General features: G+C 47.3%; 1 protein-coding gene across 50 annotated transcripts in view; it reads right to left on the reverse strand.

Moving 5' to 3' along the window:
- ADAMTS3 (ADAM metallopeptidase with thrombospondin type 1 motif 3) overlaps window positions 1–23,708 on the reverse strand; it is a 100,855-nt gene that overhangs the window by 38,597 nt on the left and 38,550 nt on the right. For 26 of the 50 annotated variants that reach the window (XM_086890855.1, XM_086890846.1, XM_086890810.1 and 23 more), the window contains 2 exons: window positions 17,647–17,674; window positions 11,519–11,919 (listed from right to left, as the gene is read on the reverse strand). The gene's annotated coding sequence lies outside the window, so the exon portion shown is untranslated. Of the gene's footprint in view, window positions 1–11,518; window positions 11,920–12,330; window positions 12,427–17,646; window positions 17,675–21,263; window positions 21,391–22,946; window positions 23,010–23,708 lie in introns of all 50 variants that reach the window. The other 24 variants (XM_086890823.1, XM_086890853.1, XM_086890848.1 and 21 more) reach the window with 4 other exon arrangements.

Below are 23,708 nucleotides of genomic sequence, written 5' to 3' on the forward strand. Positions count from 1 at the left end.
CACCCTGGGGAACCCAGACGTTAATTAGCAGCTATTTCTCCTAAACCAGCTCTGAACAGTGAGAGAACAGATCTGCAAAGCTGCTTTAAGCAAATCAGCAACACAATATGGGAATTCAAGATGCACAGAGCTTCCCTGCATCTCTCTCTACATGAGAACCTTCATTGGTATTACAGACATCCCTTATCTGTCTCAGGATCTGCACATCCCTCTGTCATACACAGTAATTTGGAAACACCACATGCTGCCTCTTCACTGGGAAGATTTGAAATAGGGAAGATGTAAGCTTAAAAAATTTTAAAATCACGTTCAAGGCTCTACATTGATCTCCAAACAGAGCAGGCTGTCAATAAAAGTGGAAGCAGATTAATAAGCAGGTTGGAGTTTGCTCAGCAGCAGGAGGCTACATGAAGTGGTCATCCTTAGTAAGAGACAAGCAAGAAAAATATCAGGAATTAACACAGGGATCTAAGGATGCCAAAATTCCTTTCCCCTCCAGAAGGTGGTTCCACCTTGTGACCCTCCAGTCACACACACAGGTGCAAAGACAGAGTAATAAAGCTGCACCATGCTGCTGGAGTCTACCTACAAGGGGAGCATGAGAAAATCACAGCTCTCACCAGGGTGAAGCAGGCTTGTGTGAAAGAGCCAGGCAGTTCCTTTCCAATCCAAGGACACTGAAGGACTCAGTGGGAAAAGGGAGAACTACCTGTGTCCTGTTTTATGGGAGAGACTATGCTTGGGAGGATGAACCTGCTTCCCTCAAAACACAGGATCAAGTCCAACACCTGCACCAACACAAGAAAACAGACAGGATCTGTACATCAAGAATTTCAAAGCCTGGAGACTTCTCCAAATGTTTTCTCTGCCTCCTTCCATTCTTCAAACCGTGTGGTGGGGCAGAAGAAGCCTTTATTTGACCAAGAGAAGCCAAGTATCCTTCACACTCATGAAGACCAACAGAGGTTTGGTCTATCCAATCCAGAGGGACTCTGCCATGGTTTCAGCTTCCACCTGCATTTCCTAGCAGCATCCAGAACGGACTCCCCCTGTTTCCCACACAGAATCATGGAACCATGGACTGGTTTGGGTCAGCAGGGACTGGAAAGACCAACTTCATTTATCCCCTGCCATGGACAGGGACACCTTCCACTAGACCAGGTTGCTCCAAGCCCCGTCCAACCTGACCTCAAACACTTCCAGGGGTGGGGCAGCCACAGCTTCTCTGGGCAACCTGTGCCAGGGCTTCATCACCCTCACAGGGAGGAATTTCTTCCTAATACCTAATCCAAACCTTTTGTCCTTCAGCTAAAGGCCATTGAATCTAAATTTCCATCCTGTGGAAACTAAATGAATCAACCACCCCTCACACCTTAAAAATTAAATGCAGAAATACATATCTGGAATATACATGGAAAATGAGATCTATCCCAAGAGTCAGAATCAGGATACCTGGATTAATTGTCACTCTGGGCCACACATTGATCATTCAGCTTGTAGCAAAAGCCTGACAAGGCTTTCCACATGTGAAAAGTTCAGTTCAGGAGGTTCCCTGTGACATCCCACATCCTTGATTTCTCCATCCACCAATGCCTGGACTGCAGCAAAGGACTCAGCAGCCAAACCAACAGAAGGCTCTGCCTCCCAGAAAACGCTTTCTTCTCGCCATTCTATTGCTGGAATTGGAAAATGTTTCCAGGGCTCTCCCTCCACTCCTTATCCCTCCTTTTTTTCCCCTGTTGGACAATCACAGGTGGCTGACAGCTCTATCCTGCCCTACCTAAATAGAAGCCCTATTGAAAAGCATCAAGAGCTCTGTGTTCCCTCAGTTTAATATCCCAGCCCCGGCCCAGCAGACACTGCCTCCTGCCAAGACAAACACCTGGGACCTGGAACGGGGAGGGGGCAGGTTCTGGAGACAGCCCTCCAGTCTAAACTTCTTAAGGAGTCCATAGAAACATGCTTTTATAAAAGAGGTGCTGCCTCGCCTGAAAACACCCGATTCAGCCCCAAAACACTGCTACCTTTCACCCTCTCTGTTGGCTTAAGGTGGGTTCAGTTCGGTGACTGTGCAAAACCTGCGTCACACCTACCTGCTGCTCCACTTTCCAATCCAAAGGCAAAAAGCTTCTGGAGTTGCACCGAACACTGGTTGATTTATTGGAAGAAAAATAAAAGCAAAGAGGTATGTCTTGCCTGCAGCACGTTTCCCCTTGCCAGCCTCGCCCAAAACTGAGCCACAGTGGGTGCACAGCGATTCCAAGCCTGTGCAGGCCCCAGGGTTGTACCTTCAGTTCCTTGGCTGGGTGTTATTTCCCATGCCACACGGGTTCCATATTTTGGCAAGAATCAACTGATGCTCCGGGTTTCTTTTCAAAAATCCTCTAGGAGCTTCTCAAGTTGCTGAGTTTGCCCATGATGCCACTCCTCAGTTTATGCCTGTGCCTCACCATGCTCACGGGGAAGAATTCCTTCCCAATATCCCCATAGCCAGCCCTCTGTCCACTGAAGGCAATCCCCCTCGTCCCAAGTCCCACCGTGCTCACACACCCCAAGAGCTCCCTGGGGCAGGGAAGGGGAAAGGCATCCAAGCAGACATACTTCCCTCCTTCCACATCTTCTGCATGTTAAAGCATTTATGGCCTCGACATAGTTGGCTTATAAAAAAGCACTACACATGAAAGGAATGCTGGAAAAAAGCGATATGGCAGCACTGCGCGCATTTTGGAGAAACAGATGTTACTGATCCGGCTGCCGGGTGCCTACAGAGGAGGTTTGCAGATGGAATTCCTCCTCCTCCTCCATGGATGGGCCTCCAGTCTCCACAGAGGGGTCTGGGCTTTGGGAAAACACCAGGGTTTGGGGGTAAATCATCCCCATTTCCTAACCCTCCAGCTCCAGCACCCTTGGAGTGATTCCCAGAGGAGCAAGCGGAAATTCCACAGCTCATTTTCCCTCTCTGGAAGAGCAGTGTGATTGTGAAGAACAATCCATGCTTTCTCCTGGCCATGCACCTCAGAATTAAAGCGAGAGCTCCTGTATCATTTTAGGCACCATCCTTGAAAGGTGCTGAACACAGGCAGCAGAGAGAGTTGAGATTTTTCTTCCTGAGTGCGTGCCAGAAGTGAGATGACATTTATTTAGTAACATTAAACCCATTTTTGAATCATTTCAAAGGTTCAGAGCACGCTGCTCGAGTCTTACAGCCACCTGAGTTATTAACCCAGCACCAGTTTGTGACCAATCATTAACACCACATTTTTCAACCAAAACAAAAATCTTCTGCAGCTACCAAGAGAAGTCTTATTTGTTCAGAAGATGGAGAAACAGGATGAAAACGCAGCAATGTTTAATATCCTCTTCCAAACCGTGGGCAATACTTAGAAGGCTCTTAGACAAGCTCCTGCTAAAATACTGGAAATCATCTGCCCAGAGGAATTGAAGTCTCTCAACACACTAATTGATACCACTTAATGGAGCAAAAGGCATTTGCAAGAGCCATCAAATTAACCAAGATCCTGTTGAATTTGCACTGAAGAAAAGAAAATGTCAACATTTACTAGGTCACTGCACTGGACTGGAATTAAGTTTTTTAGTCTCCTCTATAAACATCCTTAAGAAAATTCCTTTATGCTGAAATTGCTCATGCTTGGTTTTGATCCAAGTGCTGGGTTTTCCTTTTTCCCCCTCTCAGAAAACCTAAGAAAACTCAATGGAAGTCCTTAAGAGTTACACGAAAGCACAGAGCAAAAACAAACTTTGATTTTATGTGGAAAAATCCAATCTCTATTTTTTGTTCTTGGAAAAGCCACCGGGACTCATTTTAACAGCAAACTGCTGCACAGAGCTGGCAGGCCAAAGGCTTTGTCCTTAAAGGAGGAACTGTGGGTGTAAAATATCAGTTATTGAAGAGTGAAAAGTATGCAGGGAACACGCTCAGAGCAGTCAAGCACCGCCCCGGTGGCAGCGAACCTCTGGAGAAATATTTACTGAGCACAGGTTTTGTCTTTGTGTCAGGAACAGCAGGTCTCTGCTAGGAGCTATTTCATGGAGAAACGGTGCAGGAGATGGCAAAGGTTGCCAGCTCTGCAGTAAATGTGGTGTTTTCCCAGATCCAGAAGTCATGGGATGACACCAGTCATAGATTCCTCTAAAATGTGGAAAGGAAAACAAAAAGTGAGGACATCTGATAGCCCTCAGAGAAAGGGAAATGAGGCCTTCAAGTGCTGAATACTCCAAAAGAATAAAGTGAATAAAATAAAGCCAAAATATGAAGATCTCATGGTCTGGATGTCAGCAGCACCATTTCTACTGTGGCACACAAAAGAAATACTGATTTATCTGCTGCCTGTACACAGCAGTGAAGAATGATGCCACAGCACCATCACTCTTCCAAGGTAAAGGAAACTCAGTCCAAACTATGAGTGAGCAAGAGTCATCTCCTCGGAGAGAAGTCAGGACAGAAAACTGATGCAGCTTCCTCTGAATGGAAATACTCTGTGGATCAAAAGCTAGGAAGCACCAAAGCCAGTAATACTTCCATCAAACTCAGAATGCTCCATTGGTTCTACATCCTTGCACAAAGGATAAAAAACCCAACTGTGGTAAAATTTTATAAAGTGAGAAAGTCAAAGGGATTTCTGTGAGATAGGGAAGCTGATTTAGTGTTGCATGGTTACACTCATTAAAGTTCTCAGCCAAGTAGCAGGAGCACTTGATGAAAACCAAGTATCTATTTAAAATAGAAGTGAAAGCAGAGATTGTTTTAATGGGAACAATAGTGCTGCACTTGATCCGTCATTTCAAGAAGCTCCTGATGAAACACAGGAGCAGGGATGGAACCAAGTGACTTCTTTCTGGGACTTTTCCAAAGCCTGGATGGAAGCACAATGCTTAGAGCTGCAGTGTGACCCTGTGAGAACACTAAACACACAAAAAAAGATCAAACTCTTATTCTCAGTGACCTGGCACAATATTTTCTCTCCAGTCCTGCTTACTGCCCCTTGGCAATCACCAGACCTTGTGCCTTGAAGGCTAAATTCTAGATCCAAGTACGCACAAAACTGGATGAAGGTGGAACATCAAAAAAGCCATTGCTGAATATGGATTCTGTACCTCCACCCTACCAATCGCAGTTCCAAACTCAACACCAACCCCACCATCAATGACAACTGTGAGAGAGGCTACAAGGACTGAATTTTGATAACACTGACTATTTCAGTACCTGTTTACTTTCTTTTCCTGGGACACACACTTCCCCACAAGTGGAGGCAGGACATGAATGAGGAACGAGAGCCCAATTCTGTGTGTGTTACCAAGAGTCCACACAAGTTATACAGTCTGGGATTTCTTGCTCAAACTAGAAAAAAGGGCTGTATTTTAGTCATTTCAATAAGCTTATGCTGTTTTATAAACTGTAAGCTGTGAGCCTCCAGGAATCAAAGAATTTAAGAAGCGTCTGCTGTTTTGGAAACAAAAAGGAAAAATCCAGAAAGGAAATTCTTTGCCCAAGTGCCCTAAAAGCAGTGTTTTGTGAAAAAGCATCACCAGGACTACAAGGTGTTTTTAAATAACAGCTACAAAAGGCATATCCAGAGCAGCACCCAACCACCAGCCCTGTGTTCCAGACCATTTTTAACCACATACTGATCCCTAAGAGCAGTTCCAGCCCCTAAATATATTGCTTAAAAGGGAGGGATTACACATGAACCTGTGCTTTGCTGTACAGAATGATTTTTCAACAACAGAAATAAACTATAAATAAAAGCCTGAAGTTGTGGCAATCAAAGCAGAGACTTCTGATGAAAAGTCTCCAGGCAGACTGTCTCCAGCTGCCTGTTCCTAGATCCATTCCTGAAGGATGCTCTCCTCACCTTGCCTCACCCACACATCACACATCAAGTTTCTTAATTTACCTTCAAATATTGTCTCCAATCTAAAGACAGGAAAAAAAGAGATTAATAACAACCTCAGTCTTCTGAGCACCCTATTTTCCATTCTACACACACATTTTGCCCATTTTGGGGTAGTTGTTAAGTTCACAGCTCAGGTGTCCTGGGCTGTTCCTGCTGATTGTTCCAGAGAGGAACTTCCATAAGGAAGTCCTCCTTTTCTAGAAGGCACCTTAGATACCATCACAGGTCGCTCAGATGCCAGCCTGAACTCACTGCATCCCTCCTCAGCTTGGGGGGGGGTGAGGAATTCTGCAGAAAGGTCAAAACACAGCAGACTCATCTTTCTTTCCATCCCTGCTTTCAATTATCTGATAACTTGCTGCCACCTGCTCCTCAGCAGAGGACAAACTTTTATTTCAGCTACCAAAAAAGTGCCTACAAACACCTCCTATGAGCCAAAAAAGCTAAATTACCTCCACCTTTTTGAACAGATATAGCTCCAAGTTGCATTTACAGTGCCCAAAGCCTCATTTTCCATGTCCAGAGCTCCATTTTTTATGATCCAATCAATCCTTAGGGTCCAAGACACATCTTGAATGTCCAATCCCTCATCCATAGGGTCTAAATCACACTTTTAGACCTAAGAACCTTATTTTTGGGTCGCAAAGCCTCATTCCTGGTGCTCAAACCTTTGACTCTAGGATTAAAACCTTCATTTTTAGAGTACACACCCTCACAAGTTCCAAATATCCCTTCTGAGGTCTGAAGGCTCATCTTAAGGGGCCAAAGCATAATTCTTAAGGCCCAAAATCTGTGTTTGAAGGTAGGCAGGAGAAAGAAGAGCAGACACAAGGGCTTGGAAATGAAGCAAACCTATCTTTAGATGAAATCTGGCCCCGTTAGAGGAATATATAAAAACAAACTAGAATAAATAAATGGAGCTTGAGCAACCATCTACATAAACTTTGCTCCACAGAGTAAGGGTGAATTATTCATTTTCTTTGAGTGATAATTTCAGGGAGAAGCAAACCAGACATATAAAAGAATTTCCAGATTGTCTCATTTCACGCTATATTGACACTTGACTTCGTCCCCATCCCCTCCCTTCTCAACCACTGCTCCTCCCCTCTGTGTTTTACTTAAGAAGCCCCAAGTCCTGAATAAGGGAATGCATTTTCCCCAGTTTCTGGAGAGTTCCTGAACTTTGAGAAATCCTCTTTCCTATGGATTACTCGGGCTGAGGAGTTTGTATTAGCCCGTGGGAAGTGCTGCACAGCGGAGAGGTGACGGGGATGGAGTCCAGCTGCAACCCATCACGCCCAGCTCATCTTGCTGCCAAGTGCAGCGAAACAGCAGTGCCAGAGCAGGCACAGCAGGTCACAGGAGTTCATGGCAAGGAGGGAATTACTGTGGGAAGAGCGCAGTAGGGCAGGGGAGCAGGAATATCGGAGCGTTAAATCAGCCTAAGACATGCTGCCATCTGCCCAGAGCGGCACGCGGCCAGAGCCGCTTCCGTCTTGGTTTGTTCTGCTCTCCTTCTCCCTTTGGTTTGCTCTGCTCTCCTTCTCCCCAGGGTTTGCTCTGCTCTCCTTCTCCCCAGGGTTTGCTCTGCTCTCCTTCTCCCCTGGGTTTGCTCTGCTCTCCTTCTCCCCAGGGTTTGCTCTGCTCTCCTTCTCCCTTTGGTTTGCTCTGCTCTCCTTCTCCCCAGGGTTTGCTCTGCTCTCCTTCTCCCCTGGGTTTGCTCTGCTCTCCTTCTCCCCAGGGTTTGCTCTGCTCTCCTTCTCCCTTTGGTTTGTTCTGCTCTCCTTCTCCCTTTGGTTTGCTCTGCTCTCCTTCTCCCCAGGGTTTGTTCTGCTCTCCTTCTCCCTTTGGTTTGTTCTGCTCTCCCTCTCCCCAGGGTTTGCTCGGCTCTCCTTGTGCTTTGCCCTCCTACAAAGTCCTGCATCACCAGATATCCCCACAGTCCCCAGCTTGGACTGGAAGAAACCTCCAGGCCCAAGGGGACAGTCCCAATCCCAATCCCAATCCCAAACTCAGCAAGAGTTTCTGATATTTCTGAGCTTCCACAGCCAGATGCTCTGCAGCAATTCAAGTGTGTGTCTTCAAAAGGCTATTCCAATACAGTGGGATGAAACACCACTGGCTCCTAGAAAGATGTTTCTCCATTTAGGAGCTCTGTCTTGCCAGCTTGGGGGAAAGCATGCTGAAATAGTACATTAGAACCAACACAGGAACAAGAAATAAACCTTAAAAGTTCAGTCCTGTTGAAACAATGGTAATAAAAAAGGATTTGAAGCAAATCAAAATGCTCAGAAACTCCTTAGATCCCATATGCCCCATCTCCAACAGATTTTTAAAGCTTTTCCAGAACCAAGTTTAAAGCCTGTGCAATTATCTCTAGTCTGAGGTACTCCAGCCTGTATTTCCAAAAGATTTGCCAAAGGAAAGTAGCTGTGAACATGCACAGACATGTTTCTTCACTTCTCCATATCCTTGGAAAAAGGGATGCCAATAAGCAAGTGAGGAATAATCTGTCACAAATGACAGATCTAAGCATGTTTGGGTATTTTTTTTTCTATTCTTGATGCTTGGTCTGGCTTCCAGGATTTCCCTGGTTTGGCAGCTGAGCACTACAAGGCAGGCAGATTCCTGAGCATCTTCCACTTGCAAACAGCTGTACTTCAAACAACCTATGCTGCCCTGGGATTTCAATACACAAAAATACTCCAAATCATGTCCAGCAGACAAAAAAGAAGTCACATTTTACTGGCAATCTGAGGTCAGAGATTAAAGGTTCACTGTACTGGGCCCAGCCCTTTCATGTGAAAGGAGTGAGGTTAATGCTGTGGGAGAAACAGAAAGCAGCAGTGGCACTACCAGATCCCAGCCCAAACACAGACACACATCTATAGAACATGGTTCAGAGTGCAAGTACAAGCTAAAGGCATCACACACCAACACATGCTCATCCCTGTTTCATTCAAGAACTGAGAAGCTGAGATGATTGTCTATAGAATAACAGGTACAAAGTGTTTTATGCCACTATTTCCAAATGTTAAGCTTGCTGCCTTCTCTCTATTTACAATCTATACAATTTATAGTGTTTCCTGGAGGCTGGCACCCTCCACTCCTGATGGATTCTGACAATAAATACTGCTATTTTGACCAAACAACAGCAGAAATACGCAGCAGAAACCTGTGGAAGCACCAGCACTCTGTAACACAGTGAAGAAGACAAGAGGCAGCTCCTCTGTGACTAATGAAAGGTTCTTCTGCCATGACAAGTGCAGGCACATTGCAAGTGGGTTTTTTAAATAAACAGGGTCATTTCCAAGGGAGATTAAGCAGATGTCAAGATAGGAATTTGCAGAACTGATGGCAGACAGACTACTTCCACTGGAAAAGTAGATATGTAAACTATTTCAAAACAAAAGTGTTCAAGTATTTGGGGATTTAAATGTAAGTTCAGATTCAGGAAGAAACTGTGGGCAAAAATCTTACTTTTTAGTAGTGCAGATGCCAATTATTGCACACATTTACTATCAAACAATCAAAACTTAGCACCAAATGCTCTTTTACTTATGATATCAAAGCTCTTCTACAAGCTATTTGTGCAAACTGCTACCCTGGTAATTCCCTTCACCTTCTCTCCAAGATTTCAGAACCTAGCTGGCTACTCTGGAAAGTGTCTAAATAAGTAAAAAATAAATCTTTCCAGCACACACATGGCCCTAGAATTTCTCACTCTTGTTCCAGTTTCTGTTACGCCATGTTATCTCACTCTTCCCATCTTTAGGATACAGCGAGGATCAAATATTCTAGCTGGGTTGGGAGACACGCAGCAGAGCAACAGAGAGGCCAGAGATGGTAATTGCAAGTTCCTTTTGCTACCTTGGGAGGTAGTGGGAGGAAAAAACCATAAAATGAATATGCAGGATTATCTCTTTCTTTCACATGATTAGAGCTCCAAGAGGTGTTAGAACAGCAAAGGTAGAGATGTTTTGAGAGAGACAAGAGCGACCAGGAGCATTTACCCACAACTCCTCAAAGACAAAGCTCATCTTCTCCTGCTCCAGTCCCCAAAACCATGGAAAGCACACAGGGCCAAGAGGAACACATCCCACTAGATCAGGTTGCTCCAAGACCCATCTAACCTGGCCTAGAACATTTCCAGGGATGGGGCAGCCACAGGTTCTCTGGGCAAGCTGTGCCAGGGCCTCACCATCCTCAGTCTAGAATTTCTTCCCAAAATCCTACCCAACCCTGTCCTCTGACACTGTTAAGCCACACCCCCTCCCAAAGTCCCCCTCTGGCTTCATTTACCTGAAAACACACCACAAGCAGCTTGCCAGCCACATGGCAATCTGTGACAGAGCCACGCTCCTTAATCTAATTCCATTTAATCCAATTTCTTGTCTTCACATGCTGTCTCAACACAACAACTCCATTCAGGCTTACTGCCAAAATCCAGCTGCCAGTCCCAGGGTCTCATTCATCAGAACAATTCTATTGGAAGCTACACCTAGCCAGGCAGGGGTCTGGCTTAGCCTCTGTAAGCACACTGGAAACAGAGTCTCCTAAAAGAACTGACGAAACTCCCCAACACACACTCCAAATTGATGTGAGTCATCACCTGGGATGCAACCACTATCACTATTTCTTTGACAAAGGGAATCCAAGGCGTTTTGTTCTGAATGGGGATTTTGAGCCATTTCTGCAGTTACTCCCACAGTGACTGCTGCTGCTGCTGCTGAGGTGGGAGCTCTCCTAGCCAGGATTTATCTCCAAATGGAATCAGATCATGACCACGTGGAAGCTATGGGAAGTGGAAGGAAAGGATACTTGTTGCAGACTTTTTCATGTGATTCCTGTCCCAAACAGCAGGAGGCTAACCCCGACACTGATCTCCCTGGATGTCACAGGCAGGTTCCACTGGTGATTACACAGCACAAGCTGGGTATTGCTGCCTTTCACTGCTGCCTGAGCAAACCAAGGAACGGGGTGTGGGCTCCAGACATGCCCAGCCTTTCATTCTGGGATTTGGGCATCTGCTCAGTCACAGGGAAACCCACGTGTTCGCAGACAGATGAAAAAACAAACTGCTCATAACAAACCTACAGATGTGAACCACTGGATTCTCACGTGACACCTCCTGACGATACAAAAGCGCATCAAAGAGAACAAAAAGCACGCTCACTATATCAATGAACCCTTTAAAACTTAGTGCTGCTCTTCTTGGATAACAGGGCAGTCCCTCATTTTGGTACCTGAGAAGCAAAGAGGGATGATCTGGACACCAAATTCTAAATTCAGTTAACTAAAGGTCACCTTTTAAGTCTGGAAATGTCTTCATTATCAATTTTCCTGTTTGTAAGACCTCATGCAAATAAAAAAGGAAACCCAAAACGTGCAGGTTTCAGCTCTCTGTCTTGCACCTGAGACATTAAGAACTTCACTTCCTAACCTCAGAGAAATGATCCCAAAGCAAAGCAGTAGGGCACGAACATTTTCTAAAGGAATGCAAGAGACCAAGTTGCCTAAAACGACATCGTTAGGAGTGCATGGTTAACAGCAGCAAAAGCTGTGCGTGGAGTGTGACACGAGAGCCATGAAACCAGCCTTACCAGCCCGTCACAGTTGCTGATGGCCACGGCAGCTCCGGGGATGTCCGTGATGTCCCCCACATAGGCACAGTCGGTCCACAGGGGCTCTCTCTTCCGTAACCGCTCCGCGCCGCTTCCAGTCCGAGTCGCGTTACCACCGTGGCTCCCGGCCTCCACAGAGTCTTCGTACCACTCCACCACGGCCTGGGGAGCCACCAAACGGGTGTTGGGTCTGAGGCGGAGGTGGAACTCCCTCCCGAAGGCGGTGACGTTGAAATACAGCCGTCGGGGGCCGTGGGACACCTCCCGCGTCCATCGCCGCTGGTGACTCGCCGACAGGATGTTGGACACGTAGCTTCCATCCGCGCTGGTGCTGACCGGAATCACTAACCCGTACGGCCTTGCTCTGCTTTTTCCCAGTTCTGCCAAGAAACACACCCAAAAAACAAACTGAAATATGAATGAGAGCGTGGAATGAGCCCAAAGACTGAAGGACCCCTCTGCCTCACACCGCCCCTTCCAAAAATCCCAGTTTAGGATTCCTGTTTGAGCTACTAATGCGGGGAAACTGCTCCTCTTTTATCATGGAATCACAGAATGGTCTGGGTTGGAAGGGACCTTCAAGACTATCCAGTTCCAAACCACCTGCCATGGGATGAGACACCACCCTCCACTGTCCCAGGCTGCTCCAAGCCTCGTCCAACCTGGCCTTGGACACTTCCAGGGATGGGGCAGCCGCAGCTGGGCAGCCTGTTCCAGGCTTTCACCATCCTCACAGGGGAGAATTTCTTCCTATCAATTGTTATTATAAAAATTATTTTCCTAAAACTTACAGAGAAAAGCCTGAAATATTCACTGACATTTATCTGGGGGGTTTCCTGTGAGTTTCAGGCTTGCTCAACAGCCCCAGGAGAGCCTTCTGAATTCTCCTGCAAGGAATGCCACACAGCTCTGTTATACACCTGACACTTGCTCCTGTGTCAGGACTTCCATCAAGCTTTTTAAAATCGAGTGCCAAGCTAGGTTATAAGTACAATTTGCATACAGATTTCTCAGGAAACAGATGTAGGGAAAAAAATCCAGTGGATCACACATGCTGCTTACAAATTAATCCATGTCAGCACTGGTAAAGGCAGTAACTTATTCCTCTACAAATCCCCCCAGCTAGCAACTTGCAGTTGCCTTTCCTCTGAGTAACAGAGATCAAAACCAACAAGAGAATCTAATTATTAAAAAAAAACCCAGCACAGATCTGCACAAATTTCATCCTAAATCTTGCACTTTGGAGCAGGTGAGAGAAGCCATAAACCCAGCAAAGCCACACTGTTGATAATCCTGGAGAAGCTCAGTGGCACAACCCTCAGCGAAGGCGACGTGTCTTCGAGTCATTTCACACTGCTGGAAAACAAATCCATGCAAATGAGTTTATCTTTCCAGTGAGACCTCTGTAATCTGGCAGCAATCAGGGTATTTGATGTCCGATTTTCAGGCTGTAAGGGAAGGGCCAGGTCAATCTGTGAGCCACACCGCTGCTCTGAATGGGCCCAAGGCCCGAGTCTAAGCCTGTCTATTTGACTACAGGAGAGTTAAAAAGATATCTTGCACAAAAATAGTTACTCCCTGCTCCTTTCTTCCTGGGAGAGCGGTACCAGAGTGAAATCACTGACAATTTCACTCAAAAAGCTTCGAGATCTGATGACAGCGCCAAGTGCCACTGAGAATTCCTCAAATAAATCTTCTTAATTAAGTGAGCTAAATTTCACCTGCTCCCAGAGTGGGTCACACCTGATATGAGAATTAATAGAGGAAAAGCTCAGTAGCCAGTTCCTCTCTCCTGGTAGCAAGGGCTGCTGGTTTTAAGAGACCCACGCATTCAGCAATTAACTTGCGTAGGAAAAACGCTCCTCATGTCTTCACAGAACTGTTTTTAATATTCTTTCAGCCACTTACTGAGGAATCTGACCCAAGAACAATGTATGGTACTAGCAGGATGCAGACATGTAAATTCTTGCACTATCAATATCTGACTCTACAAATACTACGTCCTAGGAATGTGAAAAGCCAATTCCCGAGCCCACTGGTACCCCAGATCCTACAGCCATCAGCCACAGGGTGGGTTTCAGCAGCAGCCAGCTCCACCTATTCTGCCATACACCCACAAGATCAGGTTCTAAAATTGGCAACCTAATTAGGCCATTATCCTTAGGATAATTCCCATTTTAAACACTGGGAATTCTGAGCTAGGATTGTTAATCTGTCTCCTTGGAGAAGGGACCGAATTAAAACTCCAAAGTTATTTTTATTAATTAGACACCAGGCCATGCCCAGGAGACGGAGCTGCTGGGTTGTACATTCTAACTGGGTCAAAGTAAAAGCAGAGATCCTCACATTCCCGGTGCTTCAGCACTGGGATTTCATTCCCAGTCTGACATTCCGCCTCGTACCTCGCTGAGACTGCTCGTGGCTTGTTTTGTGTTTTCCTTAAAGGACGCTCAGTGCCAGAGACCCCAGTCTGGTGATCAAATTCTGTGCTCACCGCACGACTGAGAAACTGCTCTGCACATCTTTGCAGCTGAATTCCCACATTTCCCCAGGCTGGGGTGGGGGGAAAAACTGGCTATTTTGCTAATAAGAGCAGCCAGCTAGCCCCGAGAAGGTAGGAACTAAGGATGGAAAATAAGAACTGTCAAGGTTTTGAGTCAGCGAAAGCCTTTTCCAGAGTCTGTAAATGCTGAGCTAGAAGAGGAAATGCCTTTTGTTCAAAGGCAATTAAAATTAAATGGGACATGACTGAATCCCAAAGACATCTGAACTCCTCTGCTGACTTACATTACCCTTTTTCCACAAACTGCACGCTCTGAGGAAATGCTATCCCAGCTATTGGTGTTCCCTTTCCCAAGCTAAAATTTCAGCGTCTATCTGCTCTAATTCAAAGGTGACAGCGCCGATCAGAGCAAGAGGAAAAGCACTTAACCGTAAATTTTCTTCATTCTTTTTTTTTTAAATCTGGCCTTAAAATGCTGCTCCAGTTGCACAATGTTTAGGTCAAAAGGAAGCACTTAAGAAGGAAGATCACATTCTTTCATTGTGTGCCAAAACATCATTAGCTAGAGAATGCCTCTCCTCAGAAACTCGTGGAACTGCACAATTAACACCGCTGCCTCACAAGAGTTGTCTCTGCACTGTACAACAGCTGTGGTCAATGTAGGTTTGCAAAAACCTTCAAATTTTTTTTTATCACCTACACTTGGAAAAACAGTATTTTTTTATGCTTAAGATTCTGTGAAATACAGTGATGAAAACTCATTGGGGTGGCTGCGCACAGCAGAATGCCAAATGCCTCAGCATCCACTTGAGAAGATTTCAAAGGCAGGGCCTGGGAGGAAATCAATGGCATCAGTGGAAAAGGAAGATTTTTCTCAAAGTCCAAATTATTTTTCCATGTCTAAACCAAACTACTCAAGGAAAGAAAGGTGGGGGACTCCTGGTAACAGCCCACTCCCTGGCCATTCCAGAAGGACACCGGGCTTGGGATGACCAGCAATTTTCCAGAGCTTCCCCACTGGAAGGTGTGTTTGGATGTGGCTCAAGGGTCAGGAAGCTCAGGTACCTCAGCAAAAGGACCAGATCTAAGGTGACATGTCCAGAGCATCACCATGGGATTTTCTGCCTGGAATTCCCAAGCTGTGACACAACCAAACTGCTGGATGGCAGACATCCAGCTCTGCAGGGGAAGCACTGCACAAAAACCAGTTACCTGCTGCTACAGGGATGAAGAGGACAGCGTTTCCATAAGGAGACTGTGCCATGCTCTGGGACATCACGCTCCTGTCCCACAGATAAGCACAATGGGATGAGCACAGAGATGTTCTGGTCACTTGGAAAGGTGATGTTTAGTAAGAGAAGATGGTGTGGAGACAACTGGACAAGCCCAGCAGGGGTTTTGCCATCACCCTTTTCTGCTTCAGTGGTGTCTGGTGGCTTCCAGAAGCAACAGAGCAGTTTTGGTGCCTCTCAACAACCTGGGTCACTCCAGAACTACCATTTGCTCTCCGTTTGGCTGCCTTTAGGTGGCAGGAATGTCCAGAAAGGAAGAGGAGACAAGAAAGGGGGACAGATTCCTTGAGAATTCCCACTCAGCTCTGCACCTGAAAAGGGATGAGGCTGTGTGAGATTTGGATGCTGTAAGCTGGATGAATGAAAACAAGAATGACTGCAAGGAGAGAGGCTGATGTGGGACACGTCTCTGGCGTCCTCATTCCTCTACCTCACTGCCAGCAGGGATACAGACAGCTCAAGAGATGGCCGGCGTGGTGTTTCCTGCAGCCTCTGCACAGCTCCAGGTGTTTTCCAGGCGCTTCCTGCAGGCGGTGGGGCTCAGCACGGTTGTGGCACAGGTTTCTTCCAGAAGTGGCACTGAGCAGGGACAGAGCTCTGCTGCGTGGGAGGCCAAGGAGCAGCAGAGCATCAGCAGCTTCAGGCTGAGTGACACAGAACGCCTGTCTCCTGACAGCTCCCAGGCACCGCAGCACATTGTGCATGCACGCAGGTAATCAAGTGTGCTAACTCGCTGTCCCTCTACTGCAGCCTGTGATGATATTTAACAAAAATAAACCCCCAGGTGCCTGAATTTCAACCCCAGGTGACTTTTTCAGGCTACAAGAAAAGATCAGCTGCTGAAAACAGCCAGCCCTGGGCCAACTCAAAATACACACCACCAATGCAAAGCGATACTCTGTGGGGACTCAGAAGTAGGACAGCGCATTTGCAAGCAATTCCAAAGCGGGTTTTACCTCCAAGTCATTACAGCTCTCAATGGAGTGAGCCACAGTATGAAGCTGTGGCTGCCCCACGCCTGGAATGGGGCTGGGTTGGAAGGGGCTTGGAGCAACCTGGGACAGCGAAAGGTGTCACTGCCCGTGGCGGGGGGTTTGGAATGAGATGGTCATACCAGTGCCTTCCAACCCAAACCATTCTAGGATTCTGTGGTTCTGTACTTTTTGAATCAGAATTTACAGGATCAAATTCAGCCCCAAATGTTCCTGACTACAGCAGTGCCAGGGCTGTGGAAGAAAGGAAGACATTAAAGGACAAAAAGTTATTTTCCAGATTGAGGAATTTTGCCTGATGTACTGTGTAATTTAAAAGACACATTCCTATACAGCTTATGGTTTCTGAAATTCAAATACAATCCATTTCTCATGGAAATGACTAGAAATAAAAGACAGGATCAGCATACCACTGGAAAAACCCTCTGTTTGCCAATTAGCTTTCAATGTACCTCACGGTCTCTGTTCCCAATATTCACTGATCACGGTGAAAACCAACCTAAAGCCAGAAGCTCGCAGAGCCAGAACTGAAGCTGAGAGAAGACCTCCAAAATTCGCAGAAATGCCTGAAATTCTTTTCTGAACAAAAGCTGAGCCAAAACCTCAGGGCTGGAGGTCCAACAGCCGCTGGAAGCAGAAGTGCCCGGGGTCCATTCCCAGTGGGAAGAGCTCCGGAGAGCACTGGTATGCGGGGACACGCGCTCAGTACCGCGATGGTAAAAGACTCATTTCACACTGGGTAAGGGAAGGAGCACACCATGGCACTGCCTGGCACTGATGCCCTGGGAATACCAGCTCCCACATCCTTCCACTACCTCTTCCATCCTGTGGAGCACCCATTTACCAGTTACTCAAAACGAATGCAGACCCCCTGAAATTTAAAGTGTGGGTGTAATCCTTCTGATTAAAGGAGGCTTCTTGTCTTTGGGAAGAGCCCGAGAGGCTGAAGTCTCAGTAAGAAGCACCCCATGGGCACATTTCCCTTCAGCTGACCCTGAACTCGCTGCACAGCACCTTCTTACCCACATCTATCAGTTTACAAGACAACAGCGACCAGCTACAGATTTCCTAACTTTGATTGGTTTCTATTTCAGAAGGGAAGCACAGACACGTAAAGATGCAAAACCGCAGCACGAGAGGGCATGCAAATTCAAGCCATGCCACGTCACTGCAACTACAAACGCTTCTGGGTGGCAGTGCTGGGGGGTGCACAGGGAATGCCTGCCTGCATACAGATCATTTCTCCAGAAATAACTAGTCTTCCAGCTAACTTCTTTTATTTCTGTTACAATAGCAGGAATAATAGCTAAAAAGACTTACCTATTTGGATCTGCTGTTCTTTACCAGCCTGCAGAAGAGAAAAGAAACACATGCACAAAGTTGTTAGTGCAATTACTATGCAATGGGGGATGGCAGAAGGCTGAAAAATCACTTAGTCTGTGCTGCACTATTTTATATCTTTCTGCATTTGGTTTCCAGGGATAGCAGTTCTTCCCTAACCGAATAAACAGCTGTTCCCACCAATGTCCTAAAGGAGCCCGTAGCAAGTTTAACATAAATAGAGCTGCTAAGCAATCCCGATGCTGAATGACCCCTTCTATACATGGTGACACTGCGCCAAAAAGTAAGTTCGGTGGCCAAAGTGGGGATGTAACAGCAGGAAAGCGATGAGCTCCAAGAGGCACGGGTGCTGGGGCAGAGAGGAAGCCGTGAGCTGACAGCTCTTTGTATCTCGGCTAGAGAATGGGAAAGCCAACTGGACCACAGTGACCGCAGGGACGGTGGCAGCGATCCGATAGCACGGTCAGCTCGCCGCCGGCTCGGTACTTGCTCTTGCCAGGGTTAGGGGACCTAGGGGCACAGGATCCCGAGGGAAGGGACCCAGCCCGGGCCGGGGGATGCCGTGTCCGGTTCCAGGCTGCCTGGATGCAGCGGCGTGCGGCACAGCAGAGCGGGGAGAGCCGCCCGTCCGTCTCAGCCCCTCCTCGCCCGCAGACCCGGGGCAGCGGGGGGACGAGGGAGGGCGCCGTGGGAGGAAGGGAAGGAAGGGCAGGGCAGGGGAGGGCAGGGGACCCGCGCTCCCTCCTCCCCTCACTCACCTGCCGGCCGGGCGCAGCGCGGGCCCCCAGGAGCGCGGCTGCCACTAGCCAGAGGGGCAGGAGCACCATCCCGAGCCGGCCGCCCGCGCCCCGGCCCCGGCCGCGCTCCGCCCGCTGCCTCCTGCTGCCGCTGCCTTCCCTGCCTCCGGCGGCGGCTGCGGGGCCGGGGCCGGCTGGGCGGGCGGAGAGGCGGCGGGTCCCCCGCGCCGCCTGTTGCTGCGCGCCCGCCGCGACCCGCGGCGCTGATAAACCCGCGGCGGCCCCGCCTCCGGCCCGGCCGCCGCTCCACGTCAGGCCCGGCCCGGCCCGCCGGGGAACCGCGGGGGAAGCCGCCCGGCTCCGCTCGCACTCACGCCGAGGAACGCATCCCGGCGCTGCATCCCCGGCGCTCCCCGCCCGCGCGCCTCAAATCCACCGGGAAACAACTTTCCTGTCCGTCCGTCCGTCCGTCCGTCCCACCCACCGCCGCTGCCCACATCGCACCCCGGCAGCGACTCCCAGAGCAGCTCCCCAGCCCTGGAGCGCATCCTCAGGTTTCCGTATTTGCCGTTAACCCGAGGCAGAATGAAAGAGCTGCAGTCTTAAAATCCCAGAATGGTTTAGGACCTTGTAAAGCTCATCTCATTCCCACCCCCCGCCATGGGGGCCACTGGACTGGGTTGCTTCAAGCCCTGTCCAACCTGGCCTTGGACACTTCCAGGGACGGAGCAGCCACAGCTTCTCTGGACAACCTGTGCCAGGGCCTCAGCATTCCCACGGTAAATGCTGAGTAAACGGTGAAAACAAAACTCCTTTCCCATATCTAACCTAAACTGATGCACGTTCAGTTTAAAACCATCGCCCCGTGTCCTGTCTCAGCTGTTCCAAGGGGTCCCACTAGACTGGAGTCTGATCACAAAGCCATTTCTCTCCAGTCCAGCTGGGAGCTCGGCACAGGACACGAAAGGAAATGGTGCCTGGCCTGGGCAGAACCCCAAATCCACTTGCAGAGCACTTTCCAGAGACAGCAATCTGCACAAACACACGCTGTACACACCTTCATTTCCCCAGAAGATGTTAGGCAGCGGAAGCTGTGCGCAAGCAGTTGGTAACAGACCCCACCGGGGCATCCCCAAGGGAGAAGCATCTCCCCAGGAGGCAGAGATCAGCCACTCCGACATCCCTCAACTCCAGCAGTGTTCAACTGAGGACTGAATCTTTTCAGGGTCAGAATTAGCCAGTGTTATCAACACCTGGATCCCAATTCAAAATCCACTTTAAAACCATTTTCACGTAGCTTGTGCATTACCATTTCTGTGAAATACCACAACCAACCAAAATCAGTTTCTGTTGGCCTCACGTAGCACAAACACATGATCTGCTCCTGCTCAATGTTCTCAGAATACATGTGACAGCTTAACTAGAATTTTTAAGCTGACCTCCCTGCCAGAAATCATCCTATCAACGTGAAAAAGAAAAGAGCGGTTCTACTGAATCCAAATTGCGTCACAGCAGCATTAAAGAGGAGGAGAGCTTCAGCCTTGCTTTTCAGGAGATACCTTGCATATTCCAACCACAGCAGCCCTGCTGTTCCAGAGGACACAGGTCTTGAATCGCATGATATCCCCTCACAAAGCAAAAAAATAAAAGGAATTCTTCTGAGAGAGCGGGAATGCATCTGTTATTACAGATGTACAGTGTACAGTCATTTCTGCACATAAAATCCACCAAGCAGCCTGTCCCATTCAGTGCCAGCAGCTGCACAGAGCCACTTCTGGGAAAGCCCAGAATCGGAAAGGCTGTCAAGTGCCAGCCCCATAATTCTACCTTAAACAAGTATTTCACTTACCATACAGCTATTCCTCATTTTACTTCCCTCATGGATGTTCACGAGGTGACCTCAAGCCTTACTCAGTGCCATCGTTCAAACCCTGAACACAACCTCGTTGTCCTTGTGGGCTTTTCTGTAACGTGACACACCTGAGTGTGCTGCAAAGCAGCTGTTTCCTGGGGTGAAGCCATGAACGTGCACAGTCTCAGGTGTCTTGTTCGGGATAATTACAGCAGCACTTCAGGCAATCACAGAATCACACACTGCTTTGGCTTGGAAGAGATCTTGAACCTGTCATGGGCACTGACAGCTTCCACAGGCACAGGGATCCAAAGTCCTGTTTCTATGCTCTTAAAAACATTCTTGCAATACAGTGTTAAGTCCTATGTTACCTCCTAAGTTACTAAATTTTGCCAAAACTGGCTTAAAAAGTTTCTAAATGTCAGAGAAACCAAGACACACAACAGACAGAGCTGGGGGCCAGGGCAGATACTCTTGCTTTGTCATCTATCCAAGGCTTGACAGAATTGTAAGAAAGCAAAAACAAGGCGTTAAAATTAGATGCCTCATTATTTCTAATAAGAAACCACACCAAGTTCCACTCCTGTAAGACACTTAAATCAAGGCGGTATTTGCAAGTTCAACTGAAGGCACTTCTCCTCTGCAGCAGCCCAGTTTGGCACACTATTACCAGAGAAATCCAAGATTTCTTGTGTGTATTTCTAGTCTGTTGCACATCCATATGCATATATGTATTTACATACGTGTACACATAGATAGAGCTGCTAAAGATCTGTTAGGCATTTGCAATTCTAAAATCCCACAGACTGGCTTCCTGCATCTGTGCAGCTTTGGCTGATGCACGAGACTGACAGCCACAAATATTTTATGAACCTAGACTGGGGCCTGAAGTGAAGAGGCACTGAGCTCTGTCTGGAAGGCTCTGCACAGGGGCCAGGGCTCGGAGCGGGAAGGCTGCAGCAGCATTTGGCAGGGATAATACTCAGAGGAGTAAAACATGGCATTACCTGATCTGGAACACAGGCTCCCTGAGGTCCCACAGCCCCTCACAGCAGAGGTGTCTGCCACAAAACAGTTTCAAAGCCAGGCTTCATTGGAGCAAGAATTCAAATGGAGAAAAGTTCAATATTGCCTCTGTGGAACCAGGGGAAGTTACTGATCAGGAGCTCTTGCAGTGCTATTTCATCCAAGCTTCAAATATTCATTTTGTTGAGACAAGCCCCTTGTAAACTCAACTACAACACCTAGCAGGAATAGTTATAGTGTAAGTTAACTACAACATCTAGGAATAACAGCTGTCATGCAGACAAACACCAGTCTTCACCAAGCTTGTCCACACACATGTTTTAATGCTCAGTTTAGCAGTGACATCCCCTGATATTTAGGAGTCATTAGAATTTACTGAGTTTCTGATCCACATATGCATTTGATGACCTATCTTAATAAGAGCCATTCTGGAAGGCATAAATTCTGTTCTTTCTGCTGAAATATGGCTTTGGTGTCAAAACCTGGCTACCTTGAATGACCGAAACCTCGTGCCTCAGGTTCTCCTTCTCCATGGGGCCTGCCCGGATGGAAATATAACACAAGGAGGGAATCCCCTGTGAGGCAGGCTGCCTGGAGACCCAGATCCTGCTCTGTGACACACCAGAACACGTGGCCATGACCTTCTCAGCTTTCCAGCCTTAATGACAAGGAGAATTCACAGGAACCAAATTTTATGTTTTAAAATATGGCTGCTACAATGCAGAACCCACCTCTCATCCAGCTGCCCTGTGCTACAATTCCATTTGTGCATCCCAAAAGTCCCAAAGCCTTTTTGGCTGAGATACCACCATTAAAATTTCAGCCTTATTTGCCACCCAGTGACTTGCCATTTGATTTCCAAACCTGCACAGAAAGCTTTCTTTTGGAGAAAAAGGAGATCCCAGTAGCAAGGTGTCAGACAAAGTCTGCCAGTCTGTACATGAAACCCAAGCACTCTATAAAAGACTATGCCTCTCATTTCTCCTTCATGCTGCATTAAAACTGGGAATATTAAACCACACAACCATATTTAATTGTTTTAAAGCCACTATTAATCTAGCAGGTTGTTAAATGAAGAAATGTAGCACACCTATTACTTTTAACAAAGCAAAGCAAGAATTACGGTCAAGATTTAAGCACAAGACACCAGAAACTGGAGAAAAACAATGTGAGATGTGAAAATCATATTTGAAAAAGACATTGAGAAAAATAAAAATGAAAAGAAGCAGTGTTTGTGCATTTTGTATAATTAGCACGTGCCATAAAATTGTTCCTACTCTGCGGTGATGAGTTTTAAAACAAAGTGTGCCAAATAAAATGCAATTAAAGCCACACTGAATCTTTAAAAGAAATGATAACCCTGTTCCACTTCTAGGTTAACGGCTGGATTTGATGATTCCAAGGTCTTTTCCAACCTAAACAATTCTGGGATTCTATGTTCATTTCCCGCTGGCTTCACCAGCTCAACGCTATTCCTCTGTAACTTATAAAGTGCTTTTGGTTTTAGTCACAGTCTTAGAGAAGTTTCTGGGGAGGGGGATGACTGCAGAGAAAGAAAGGGAATGTATTTTCAGTGGTTGCTTTTCTCTCACTGATTCACACAAAACACATTCCCATCCAGAGGGAGGAAGGGAGGGAGGTTGCACACTTCAGCACTCCCTTACCTCTCAAATGTAATGAAAATCAACTTGCTTGGCATGGTTCCCTTAACCCAGAGAAGGCAAAAGCTGCAGCACAGAAATGAAAAATGAAAAGTAAAAATCAGTAATATCCTGCTGAAAATCAGTTCCCTAAGCAGGTCGATGGGACTGGCTGATTCAGCTCCAACTCACAGCTCCTTACTCCAAAGAGTTACAGTGTTACCTGACTATCCCACAAAATACTCCAAATCCATCCTGTCAGTAGTTTTTGTCACTTCTGTTTCCTTGGCTTTACCAGAGAAGGTCACTCCACGCCACAGGAACAACCACAGCAGCAGAGGACGGCTGCCAGCAGCACCCTGGCTCAGCGTTTTAACAACCACTGCAGCCGGATCCCAAGAGATAACGCTGCTCCTGCAAGCTGCCAGCTGCTCCCAGGGCACGCTGGCCAGGACCAGGGGAAGCTGCAGACTGCATCTGACCTAACCACAACCCTACACACCAGCTTGGCATTTTATTATATCAGTGTCTATGAAGAGAAGAGACAGAGGGCTATGATGTCGCTATCTTCTCCACTAAATGCATCTTGGCACTACAGCTGCAACCCTGCAAAGGATGCCGGGACAGAGACCCCCAGCTCTCTCAGCCCTCCTGAAAACCCCAGCCAGGAGCTGTGCATGCAGATCCCTGCCATTCACACGCTTCCTGAGAAAGTGTACGGGCAGTCAAGAATTACCACTTTGCCTTCAATTTGCTGGGACCCTTCCAAACCACTTCCATTTCCAG

This window comes from Cyanistes caeruleus, chromosome 5 (assembly GCF_971803275.1).
Source record: "Cyanistes caeruleus chromosome 5, bCyaCae1.hap1.1, whole genome shotgun sequence".
Classification (NCBI taxonomy): Eukaryota; Metazoa; Chordata; class Aves; order Passeriformes; family Paridae; genus Cyanistes; species Cyanistes caeruleus.